We start from the raw sequence: 12,257 nt of genomic DNA, 5'->3' as shown, positions 1-12,257 counted from the left end.
TTCAGCCCCTTGCTTAATTTCATTCGGCCCACGGTGCCCCTGTGGGGCTAGAGCCGTGAGTGGTGTCTCGCCCCGCCGCAGGGGGAAGCCCCAAGCTCTGGGCAGAGGTGTGGGAACTAGGTGTGCAAGGAGGTGCTCTAGCACCCCCAGGTTTTGCATAGGGTCCTGGCCGCCGGCCCTGCTCTCAGGTTCCAGCACTGCCAGACTCCCACAGGTCTGCTCCTGGCTCTGCACGTGGGCTCCCGGCTGCTGGCCCCGCACCAGGGACTCTGCTCCTGCCCCCAGCTGTGGTCCCAGCCTCAGCCCCATTACCCCGTTCGCATCCCATCCCAATTCTCAGAGCCATGGCCCAGTCTTGGCCCCAGCTCTGGGGAGAGGGGGCACGGACAGGGTAAGGGGGTGGGGTGTGCCAGATAGAAAGTTCGAGGACCATTGGCTTTCAGCACCTCCACTGTAAAATTGTTCCAACTCCACTGCCTCCATGCCCCCCCACCCCCATGGGGCTGAAGCCACAAGTGCCGGCTCGCCCGCTGCAGGGGGAAGCCCCGAGCCTCCGCATCCCACCCATCAGGTCAGTGGCCTGCGATTGACTTTTTCTGTGGGTCAATGGCCCGTGACAGAAAAAAGGTTCCCCACCCCTCTCCTATAACTTCAGTGATTTGGTCCCTTAGTTATATTTTCTCTATTATAATTTAAGGAGATGTGTCTAACATCAAACAGGATTTTCAGATTTCTAAAAATTGTTCCCTTATGTAAATTGCTTCCAACATATCTATCCAGCTTCATTGATGATCAGAGGCTCTACAAATGATCCTACACAACACAAATACACACAATCAAGCAAATATTGAGAGGGAGGAGCTCACATGAGGGAGTCCAGGTATAAGAGTAACTTTAAATGGATGTGGGCAAGTACCTGTAATTCTGTATATGTCTACAACTCATTGTTATATCTTAACAAAAGTTGAACGGCAAAAGATTTTAAAGCCCAACAATGCTTATTTGTAAGACTTAAAAAGGGGAAAAATTGTAAAGCTGATTAAACATATTAACACTGCAGGTTAACAAATTGCGAGAGAAGACTTTAAGACCCTACAGAATCTGAACCTCAAAAGTTCCAGGCCTGATTTGCCATTATCATTATCAGAGTTATCATTTACACCTCTGCAAAAAGCTATCATTCTGATCTGGTAGTTCTTTATACTCACTTTGCACAGGTGAAAAGGACTACTTCCAGGACAAAGCAGAGAAGAATCAAGCCCTGTATTGTCATTGCTAAGGTGAATGTAATCACAGCTGTCATAGATGCAAACTGAAAAAAAACATATTGACCACCTGCTATCTTCACTCCTTCTAAAGCTTCTTAAAATATGTGTTTCTGGGCTGAGATTTTCTTATGCTTCTTAACTCAAAGGTGAAGGGATTTGGAGAGTTGTAACATAATCAACCAAGTCTGTTTTGAATAATAAAATGTGGGGATGACAGGAAGAATTAATTAATTACCCATTAATTTCATCTTTATTCTTAAAACCTTTATTTCACTCAGATGAGTGAGTTTAAATTTCAAGTGGCAGGGCCCAATCCTGAAAGTTGCTGTGTGCCTTCATTGAGATGCTGCACGCCCTCAATTGTCACTGAGCTGTGGAGGATGCTGAGAACATTTCAGATGTTGGCACTTCTTTCTTAAAGATTAACAACTCTTTTGACATGGTGGAAGAAGTCTGACCACCACTAGAAATGCTGACTGCCTGTGCACTCTGCTCATGAGGATCCCTTCGCATTTCAAATAATTGCTGTCACATCTAAAAAGACTCTGAAGAGCACCCAAAACTAACATATCACACAGGTTTCCTTTGGTTAGCGCTGTACAGTTCCTGATGTATTGTACGTGTATAGGCCAGACTTTCTACAGTGCTCAGACCCCATCAGCTCCCACTAATAAAACAAATGCTAATATAAAAAAGACAAACAAAAAGCATTAGAATGTAGGGTGGCTTGACATGAATAATTGGATGAAGGTGAGGCCTCGTTTCTTGAGACAGGATTAAGGAGGTAAATGGATCGACAGGCTGGAAACAGAACGTCTGTACTAGCCAATATAAGGGGAAACACCCAGGCAGCCATTCACAGTGAACAAAACAACAATGGGTAAAATAGGGTGGGACCATAAAATAAGGTAAGAAGTTGTGCATGGACAGTACCTGCTGTAGAGCGATTGGTTCCTACCAAGTGACCAAGCCAACCCCAAAACGTGTGATGCAATCTATAGTACATGCCATGTAATGTGTAAATGTATACAAAGGAAGAGGCTTGCTGTGTAACTTTGGATGTATGGTACGTCCTATACCCACCCCCAAGCTCAAGTCTGATCAACTCAGTGTAGCTTTGCTGTATGCCAAATAAAGCAACCTGAGTGACAAGATGGGAGTTGAACTGTGTTCTTGGGGAACCAAGTGGAAGACGCCCCAGGGGAACCCCACCACGAAGAACAATGAGACCATTCACTTCATTTAGGTGTTTAAATGGGAGCTCGGGTCTCTTGAGAATCCAGCTATACTCACCTGGTGTCTATGTGGGAGGACGCTGTGTGCTTTTGAAAATCTGGCCCTAGAGCACTAAAATATTCTCTTCTGCATGTCTCCGGGTGCATGAACATACTCTAATAGAGACATTAGAATAGCAATAGACCAGTGATTCCCAAACTGGGGTTTGTGAACCCCTGAGGGTTCGTGAAATGTTACAGGGGGTTCTCAGGAAAAAATTCCCTCATGGTGGACAGAGCTGTCCCTAGGGACCCCGGGCAGCATGGGACCAGCAGCCCGGAGCCCCTGGACTTCCAAGAGCTAAGCAGAGCAAAGCAAGCATATCTGTCACACTGAGGAGATTTAAACTTCAAGACTCCCTATAAGAAATGGAAAGAGAGATGGATATTTTTTGCTGTTTTTAAAATTAAATAGGCAGCTAGTATTGTTTTTAAAATTATTATGAAGAATAAGTTTAAGAACATAAGAATGGCCATACTGGGTCAGACCAAAAGTCCATCCAGCCCAGTATCCTGTCTACCGACAGTGGTCAATGCCAGGTGCCCCAGAGGGAGTGAACCTAACAGGTAATGATCTAGTGATCTCTCTCCTGCCAGCCATCTCCACCCTCTGACAAACCAAGGCTAGGGACACCATTCCTTACCCATCCTGGCTAATAGCCATTAATGGACTTAACTGCCATGAATTTTTCCAGTTCTCTTTTAAACCCTGTTGTAGTCCTAGCCTTCACAACCTCCTCAGGCAAGGAGTTCCACAGGTTGACTGTGTGCTGTGTGAAGAAGAACTTCCTTTTATTTGTTTTAAACCTGCTACCCATTAATTTCATTTGGTGCCCCCTAGTTCTTATATTATGGGAACAAGTAAATAACTTTTCTTTATTCACTTTCTCCACACCATTCATGATTTTATATACCTCTATCACATGCCCCCTTAGTTTCCTCTTTTCCAAGCTGAAAAGTTCTAGCCTCTTTAATCTCTCCTCATATGGGACCCGTTCCAAATCCCTAATAATTTTAGTTGCCCTTTTCTGAACCTTTTCTAATGCCAGTATATCTTTTTTGAGATGAGGGGACCACATCTGTACGCAGTATGGATTTATATAAGGGCAATAAGATATTCTCCATCTTATTCTCTATCCCCTTTTCAATGATTCCTAACATCCCGTTTGCTTTTTTGACTGCCACTGCACATTGCATGGGCGTCGTCAGAGAACTATCCACGATAACTCCAAGATCTTTCTCCTGATTAGTTGTAGCTATATTAGCCCCCATCATATTGTATGTATAGTTGGGGTTATTTTTTCCAATGTGCATTACTTTACATTTATCCACATTAAATTTCATTTGCCATTTTGTTGCCCAATCACTTAGTTTTGTGAGATCTTTTTGAAGTTCTTCACAGTCTGCTTTAGTCTTGACTATCTTGAGCAGTTTAGTATCATCTACAAACTTTGCCACCTCACTGTTTACCCCTTTCTCCAGATCATTTTTGAATAAGTTGAATAGGATTGGTCCTAGGACTGACCCTTGGGGAACATCACTAGTTACCCCTCTCCATTCTGAAAATTTACCATTTATTCCTACCCTTTGTTCCCTGTCTTTTAACCAGTTCTCAGTCCATGAAAGGATCTTCCCTCTTATCCCATGACAATTTACATAAGAGCCTTTAGTGAGGGACCTTGTCAAAGGCTTTCTGGAAACCTAAGTACACTATGTCCACTGGATCCCCCTTGTCCACATGTTTGTTGACCCCTTCTAATAGATTAGTAAGACATGATCTCCCTTTATAGAAACCACGTTGACTTTTGCGTAACAATTTATGTTCTTCTATGTGTCTGACGATTTTATTCTTTACTATTGTTTCAACTGATTTGCCTGGTAATGACATTAGACTTATCGGTCTGTAGTTGCCAGGATCACCTCTAGAGCCCTTCTTAAATTTTGGCATTACATTAGCTATCTTCCAGTCATTGGGTACAGTAGCTGATTTAAAGGATAGGTTACAAACCATAGTTAATAGTTCCGCAATTTCACATTTGAGTTCTTTCAGAACTCTTGGGTGAATGCCATCTGGTCCCGGTAACTTGTTACTGTTAAGCTTTGTTGTAACATGTGTTGTTTGCCTGGACTGCTCAAGACCTGAATGCTTGTGTAGGAGGAACTCTTTGAGTTGGCTTCTTAAATATCTTCATGCTGTTTCACATCTGATACTCCTTGATGAGACATAGGAGCCTTGTCTTATAACAGGCTTATTCAAAGTGATACAAGCTACGAAAGTGAGATCTTGGAAGAGTGGTGCCGTTTTCATAATATAATAAAAATACTGTAATGATAAATAATTAATTATAAATAGTGTGTAATAAGCATGGCATAAAAACAAATTTTATATTTCCAAGATCACTGCTTGGAAATATAAGTGTTCAATAAGTTGGATGTTCTGAGACATTCCAGAGGCCAAGAATAGGGTGAAAGCAGAGAGGGTTTTGGAAAAGAAGTTAATGGGGGTGTAAACAGTCTCTGGATATTGTTCGTTTTCTTCCTGAAGAACGAAATGGTGCTGTAATACTGTGTTCAGTGCTGGTCACCTAATCTCACATGACCTAACATAAATAGAGGCGGTTCACAGACGTGTGATGAAAATGATTAGAGGCATGGAAAAATCTCCTATGAAGATATATTAAAAAGATTGGGAATAATGACCATAAATGGGAGAATAATAACGGGTACCAAGGGCATGATAAAGGGACAGTAAAGTAATGAATGGGACAGAGAAGCTAGATCAGAATCACCCTTCATAATATAAGAACAAGGACTCATACAATGAAAGTGAAAGTCAGCAAATTTAAGAAACATTGCTTCACACAGTGCACAATTAGCCTGTGGAATTCAGTGTCACAAGATATAATTAAGGACAAGAGTTTAGCAGAGTCAGAAAAGGACTGGATATATGTACGTTTAATAATTTTTTTATTAAAATTGTTTTCAAAGGGATATAAACCCTCATACTTCAGAGTATAAGCCATCCATAATTCCTACTGTAGAGGTTTTGCACCTTCCTCTGAAGGAGCAGGTACTGGTGCCTTTCAGGAACAGCTATTAGACTACTTGGACCAGTGGTCTGATCCAATATGGCAAAGCTTATGTCAGAAATTAGTAAAATCTTGGGTAGAGGCACGGGAGAAGAGAGAGAGGCAATTGTAAAGAATTACTGAAAGTTGTAGGTATTGGAGTCAGGTATCATGGAAGCCTCTACAGTTTTTCTCCAGATCAACAGATTTTCTCCAGATGTGCTCAGCTATGTAGAAGGAGGAAACAAATGCTAGTGGTGGAGATTAGTGGGACACAGCTGTGGAACTAGGAGGCAAAAGAGGAAAGCATAGAAAGGAGGATAAGGTTGAATGTGGAGACCATGGAACCAAGAAAAGACTTGCTAGTGATGGAAAGAAAAGGCTGTGTTCTGCAGAAAATGTAGAGATGCTGAAGGACTGTGGCCACAGAAGGACTGGGCTGGTGGGAGTGAGAAATATTACAGGGGATAAAATGGTGATCAGAGATTTGGAGATCTAGACATTAGAAATTGATCAGTCCTTGGTTTAGACCAGGTCAGGGATGTGATCAAGGTGAGGAAAAAGGAAGTTGGTCCAGAGGTTATAGAAAAGGTTAGGGAAGTGAGCTGTGTAATCATGAAAAATGAAGCCTTTCAGAATGAGGATAGGTTTCAAAGTAGCAGCCGTGTTAGTCTGTATTTGCAAAAAGAACAGGAGGACTTGTGGCATCTTAGAGACTAACAAATTTATTTGAGCATAAGCTTTCGTGAGCTACAGCTCACTTCATCGGAAGGATAGGAGATCAGGACTAGAGGGAAATAAAGATAAAGTTGGAGAAGGATGAAAAAAACTGATCCCAGTCTCCATTTTTGTCTTTGTGGATGCCATATACCTTTTAATAGGATGATATGGGGGAGTTTTGCCTTAGTAAGACCAAGGACTGGCTGTTATAATTGATATTTTCTAACTATCTGCATTTCCCTTCTTTTGTATCTCAAATATTTATCCAGAAATGCTATGGTGTGCCAATTATCTAATGAACTTATTGGGATAAACATCTTATGTTGTCCTGGGAACTGAGAGCAAAGGGCCCTAACTCAAAAGAATAAAGTGCAAAATGCATGTAAGGCAGTTTTCAACAGTAGTAAAAAATCACCTCTCTTGAACAAAATTGCAATGCTCCAATAATAGACCTTGATGACAAGTGGAATTAAATAAAACATGAGTGATGAAACCCTGTAATGTTTATGGTGACGTAGTCCAGACAGCTGATTATTAACTGTTACCTAAACAGTATCTTGGCAGTAGACAAGCAGTAGCCAGGATGTAGACTGGTAGTTACTTTAAATTATTGGTAAAGATCTGTTATGCTTTTAAAAGAGTGCTTCCAACAGAAGGAAATAAGATTATGAAATCATGATTATACATTTGAATAGTCTGAGAGATCAGATTAAGAATGGGGTTTTATTTTCATGTTCTGACCGATTATAGTAATACCATTGCACAATGCAAAAATCTGAGGAGGGTTTTGTTTTTTGCCCTTTGACTAATCAGCAGGCCAAATGGCCAAATTTAAAAGAGAATAAGAAATTGAGATGAATATATAACTTTAAAAAGATGAATTGTTCACTTTTGATCTTGCACTCCAGGAAGGATTTTATCAATCTCAGCTTCTGATGGTGTTGGATCATATTAAAGAAGTTCTGTATTAAAATCACAAATGAGTTTGATTCCCCATAGTTTAAATTCCAGGTTATTACTAATTAAGAGGTCTCTTGGTTTTTGGTACTGTTTCTCTCCCTCTATGTGTGAAACTTGCACACTGCTAATTGTGTTAGTACATTCTAAGTCAGAGTCTGTTCTCAAAGCAATTCTTTGTAACAACAACTACTCACACAGAGAGAGACTCAAAGCAATACTCTGTAACAACAGAAACAGCACTCAGAGACTCCCTGCCCTTTTGTTGTATTAACAATTGTGATTAAAATAGAGATAGAGGATGTATGTGGATGGATGCTTGGTGTGGATAATAACTGAATGATCAGGGAGGTGCCAGCCTAAGAATCCAGTGTCCATCAGCTGAAGAAGGTGTCAAGTGGAAATAACCAGAGGACCCCTGGAGGGCAGACTGGAATCTACCCAACAGCCTCAAGAATGGGAGAACCAAAGAACAAGATAACATCTGGCAGCACGGAGCCGTCAGGAATGTGCTATCTGCTGATTCAGCAACAGCATGATGAAGCAATTCCCATAAACTGGCATAGGAGTAAATTCCTATAAAAATGGACTCTAGAAAGTGAGAACTTTGGGGTCTGATTCTGCAAACCAACTTCCAGCAGCATCAGATGAGCATCTGACAAGGCCTTGCTCCCTCCTCATGTCCAGGCCACCTGGCCAGTGGCTTGGCTTGAGCAACTCTAAGGCTGGTAACTATAATAACAATCTTGCAGAACCTGTGTGTGTGTGTGTGTGTGTGTGTGTATGAATGAATGTGTGAATAAATATGAGATTGAATTGAATGTTATAGCTATAACTAACGGCTTACTATGATTCTTTCTGTATTCACAATAAATGTGGCATTTTGCCTTTTCCCTTTCAATAAGATCCTGCTGGTTTTTATTTTATTGGTATAACAATGGCATCCCTTAAGCTTAAAGAAGAGAGTACTCACTATAAATCAAACCACTGTCCCAGGTATGCAGTGTAAGGTAATCTCAGAGGAAAGGGAAGAAGAGGAGCTGAGTAGGGAAAAAAGAAAAGGAGTACTTGTGGCACCTTAGAGACTAACCAATTTATTTGAGCATGAGCTTTCGTGAGCTACAGCTCACTTCATCAGATGTTTACCGTGGAAACTGCAGTTTCCACGGTAAACATCTGATGAAGTGAGCTGTAGCTCACGAAAGCTCATGCTCAAATAAATTGGTTAGTCTCTAAGGTGCCACAAGTACTCCTTTTCTTTTTGCGAATACAGACTAACACGGCTGTTCCTCTGAAACCTGAGTAGGGAAAGAGGCTCCAGTTTAAACCTGCATATCAGGCTAACACCTACCCCCAAACTTGCCTATTAAAAGTAGGCTTGTTTCTTTGATTGTTTGTAAGGACACTTGCACAACAGAGTGAAAGGAGGAAAAAGAAGAAAGAGCTGCCCTAGTTTTTGTACTAGAAGATATAAACTATGCATCCAGGAGTCAGTAAAAGCTAGAGTTATGCAAAATGTTTGCAATGAAACACAAACCCATGAGAAACTCACTGGATTGAAATTTTGGTACCAACTTGAAATTCAAACCACACTCACTGAAAGGTTTGATAACATTTGTGAACCATTCAGGCGATCACAGGGTCCAATTACAAGTGAACATGGGACCCACTTTGTGCTTCTGCATCACAATGGTGTGGTAATAATGATTGCTGCATATGACCAAGTGAAGTTTTGTGGTTCTAAGCGAGTTTTGTGGATTGAAAACTGAGATTCAAGTGCAGGGGATGCAAACCCACAAGGATCAAAGAGAATTCTGGATGAACACTTTCAAAGTGGAACTGCTGAGTTTCTCCAGGTACAGTGAAAACTCATTATCCTGCTCTAGTCAGATGGGCGAGTTTGCATCATTTCAAATGGCAAGTGTATGTCCTGCTACATCAGCTTGCCAGGCGGTGCCAACATACCAGAGATATATTCCTCCCCCAGACCTAGATGTATTCTTACCCTAGCTAGTGACAAACAGACCTCTGCACTGCAAATACAACTGTCTGTTTCCTCAATTAACCTTCTAGGAAGAATATAAACCCTTCCGTGGGTATCTGAGAGTGGGTTTTCCATATTGTTTATGTGAAGTTGTATGCAGAACAATACAAAGAGGATGGCTCTTCCTATCACTTACCAAGTCTCAATCCATTTACAGCACATCGCATAATCAGGTGAAGAAAACGTGATTGAATGTTGTGTGAGAGTTTCAAGGTGCACACACGGGTCTCTTGTATTTTACTAGTACCTTCATTCATTTGCAAACAGAAAAGGAGTACTTGTGGCACCTTAGAGACTAACATATTTATTTATAACATATTTATTTATGCCCACAAGTCCTCCTTTTCTTTTTGCAGATACAGACTAACACGGCTGCTACTCTGAAACCTTTCATTCATTTGGTAACCATAGCCCGTCCCTGGGGGCTCTGGAGTGCTGTGCTCTCTGGCTTTGTCCTGTAATAATCCCTGGTAGCACGTACCAGGTGTATCTTGGCCATGGCAAGCACTGTAGGTGTTTCAGCTGCTCGGGATCTATGGGCCCTAACCCCCGGAAGACCCCAGTATGTGCCCTGCCTTCAACAGTGTGCTTCTCCCAGGGCCTCTGGCTCCTGCTGCCTCCATGACCCACCTCTCCCAACTGTCATTGAATCTGCTCCTCCCTCAGCCAGAAGCATAAGAGCAGAAGATTCACCACACTGCCCTCAGCGGACCCATCATTGCTCAGTAGATTCATCACAACATTTTACCTAGACAATAAAATGAGAAATATTAACAGTGACATAGATTTAGCTTGCAATTCGTAAGTAAAGATGCACCTCTAAAACGCTGCCCACCATATTAGTTGGCTAGCAGAAACTATTATAAATTCTAGTCCACTCCCACTCCACTGTACATTCATAATGCTCAAAGACCCTACTGCCCAATGTATGCAGAGATTGAATTCAGATCAAACTAATTATTACAAGACAATAGCTAATTTCTATCCGACTTTTAGCTCAGAAATATTTCTTGAAAATTCTTGTTAAAGTATTAATGAAATAGTAGGAAGCACACCACTTAGTACTTTTTAAATGAAAAGGTATTTATTTCTTTTAAAATAATCTACTTAGTTTAAAGCATTATTGTGTGTATATTTTATAATCACTATCAGAAACTCCAAGCCACATTTCTTTGCTTTTATAGTTTATTACCAAAAATCCCTCAAAAGCCCTGTAGCTCACAGCTGCCTATCATTTAGGCTGTACATAAAATAAGAATTAGCATTCTGTTCTAGTTTTAAAGCTGTTCATCATTATAATAAAATTGACAAATAAACAGCCCATTGAACAAACCCATGACTTTAACAATTATTGCTACCTACTTTAGGGCTGGGTTTTCTTGGGGGTGGGTGTGTTTCTTTTTTAATCCTTGCTATAGATCTCTTCTTACTCCTCCCCATCCCCAAGGGCTCCGAGTTCTCATCAGTCCAGCAAGCAAAGGACAAGACAACAAATGCACATCTCCTGGATAGCAGCACTAACCATCAGACCAATGGGTGTTCTCAGCATGCCCTTTAACTTTCTGACTTTGAGCTCTGCCTTCACACTTTACCATATGCCCTTTTAAAACATGGTGTCTGTTTAATGTTCTATATTCAGTTTTATCCTGTGTGAGAAACAGATACTATAGTCTTGTAAAAGTTAGTCATACAGTATAATAGGAAAAGCATGGATAAGGTTCTCAGCCTCAAGAAGAAATTACAATTGACAACCAACATGCCACCCACTTCCTATTAAGTGATAGTGGTTATGTGCCAAATCCCCCAGGATTAAGTCCCTAGCATTACCTTTTATATCAGCTTTAATAAACATCCCATGCAAATCACAAACAGATCTTTATACAAATTACTCCAGTGCTCTGTGAGAAGTGCAAACACTGTTCCACTCAAATGTAGAGATTGTTACAGTGTATGGAAAATTATGCTGCTTCATATGCATTGAAGTTCTATTCCGTTTGAATTCTCTGCTAACTGAGCCAATCCTTCTTCGGTTGTCTGAAAATAGGTCATGATCAAATCTGTTTAATCCTCTTGTACAGATGCACTTTGCCCTAGATGAAGGAGATGTTAAGATGTAAGGGGCCAGATTGTGCCCAGCCCAATACACCATATGGTTGCACAAGGGGAGAAAAGTACACAAGAAGCTTTCTGCTTTGTACCCTTCACTGAGAGCCAGGCCCAAGTCCTATTTTGGAGTCTAATGCCCCCAGTTAGTCCCAATGCTGATGGTAGTCAACCAAAGATGACTGAGGAGGGGCCAGGTCAGTAGAACAGCTGAGTGCACAGAGGTAGTGCTTCTTGGCTATTGCCAGCACGGTGGAGCTGCCATGACAGCCCACATTCTTCAGTAACCTTAGAAGGCATTTCCGTGGAATTCTGCTTCCTGATGCTGTCTTCCCCCCTGGTACTATCCCAGAGCCCCTCCGGTTGGAAGACATTCGGTACAACACAAAGCAAAACACACAGAAAGGTGAGGGTGCAATATAGTCAGAATGTTGCACGGAGGATCGGAAGAATATGAATCTGAGGACTGATTAAATACTAAACACATTGAAACAGGTGACAAAATGACCAGAAGAAATTTGCTGTCATAAAGAGCTTTCCGTTCCCCTAGAGTACTACTAGTTGGCTACATGCTTAGCCAACAGCCTCTAGACCGGCACTAAGAATCTTAAGGGAAAAACCCTGGAAACCTTTTTCACGCTGAACGCTGCTCATAAGATAGGTAAATCATCATTTCAATGTGTAAACACAGCTCTTTTGCAAGGCTAAATCCCAGCTCTTCTTTGAGGATGAAAGACTGCAGAATGGTCTCAACTTGACCATGAGACATTTGGGATAGAAATCCCCCTACTGGACTTGGCCACTTGTGGAAGCATTACGTGGC

Source organism: Lepidochelys kempii, chromosome 3 (assembly GCF_965140285.1).
Source record: "Lepidochelys kempii isolate rLepKem1 chromosome 3, rLepKem1.hap1, whole genome shotgun sequence".
Classification (NCBI taxonomy): domain Eukaryota; kingdom Metazoa; phylum Chordata; order Testudines; family Cheloniidae; genus Lepidochelys; species Lepidochelys kempii.
Note: the sequence above shows the minus strand (reverse complement) of the source record.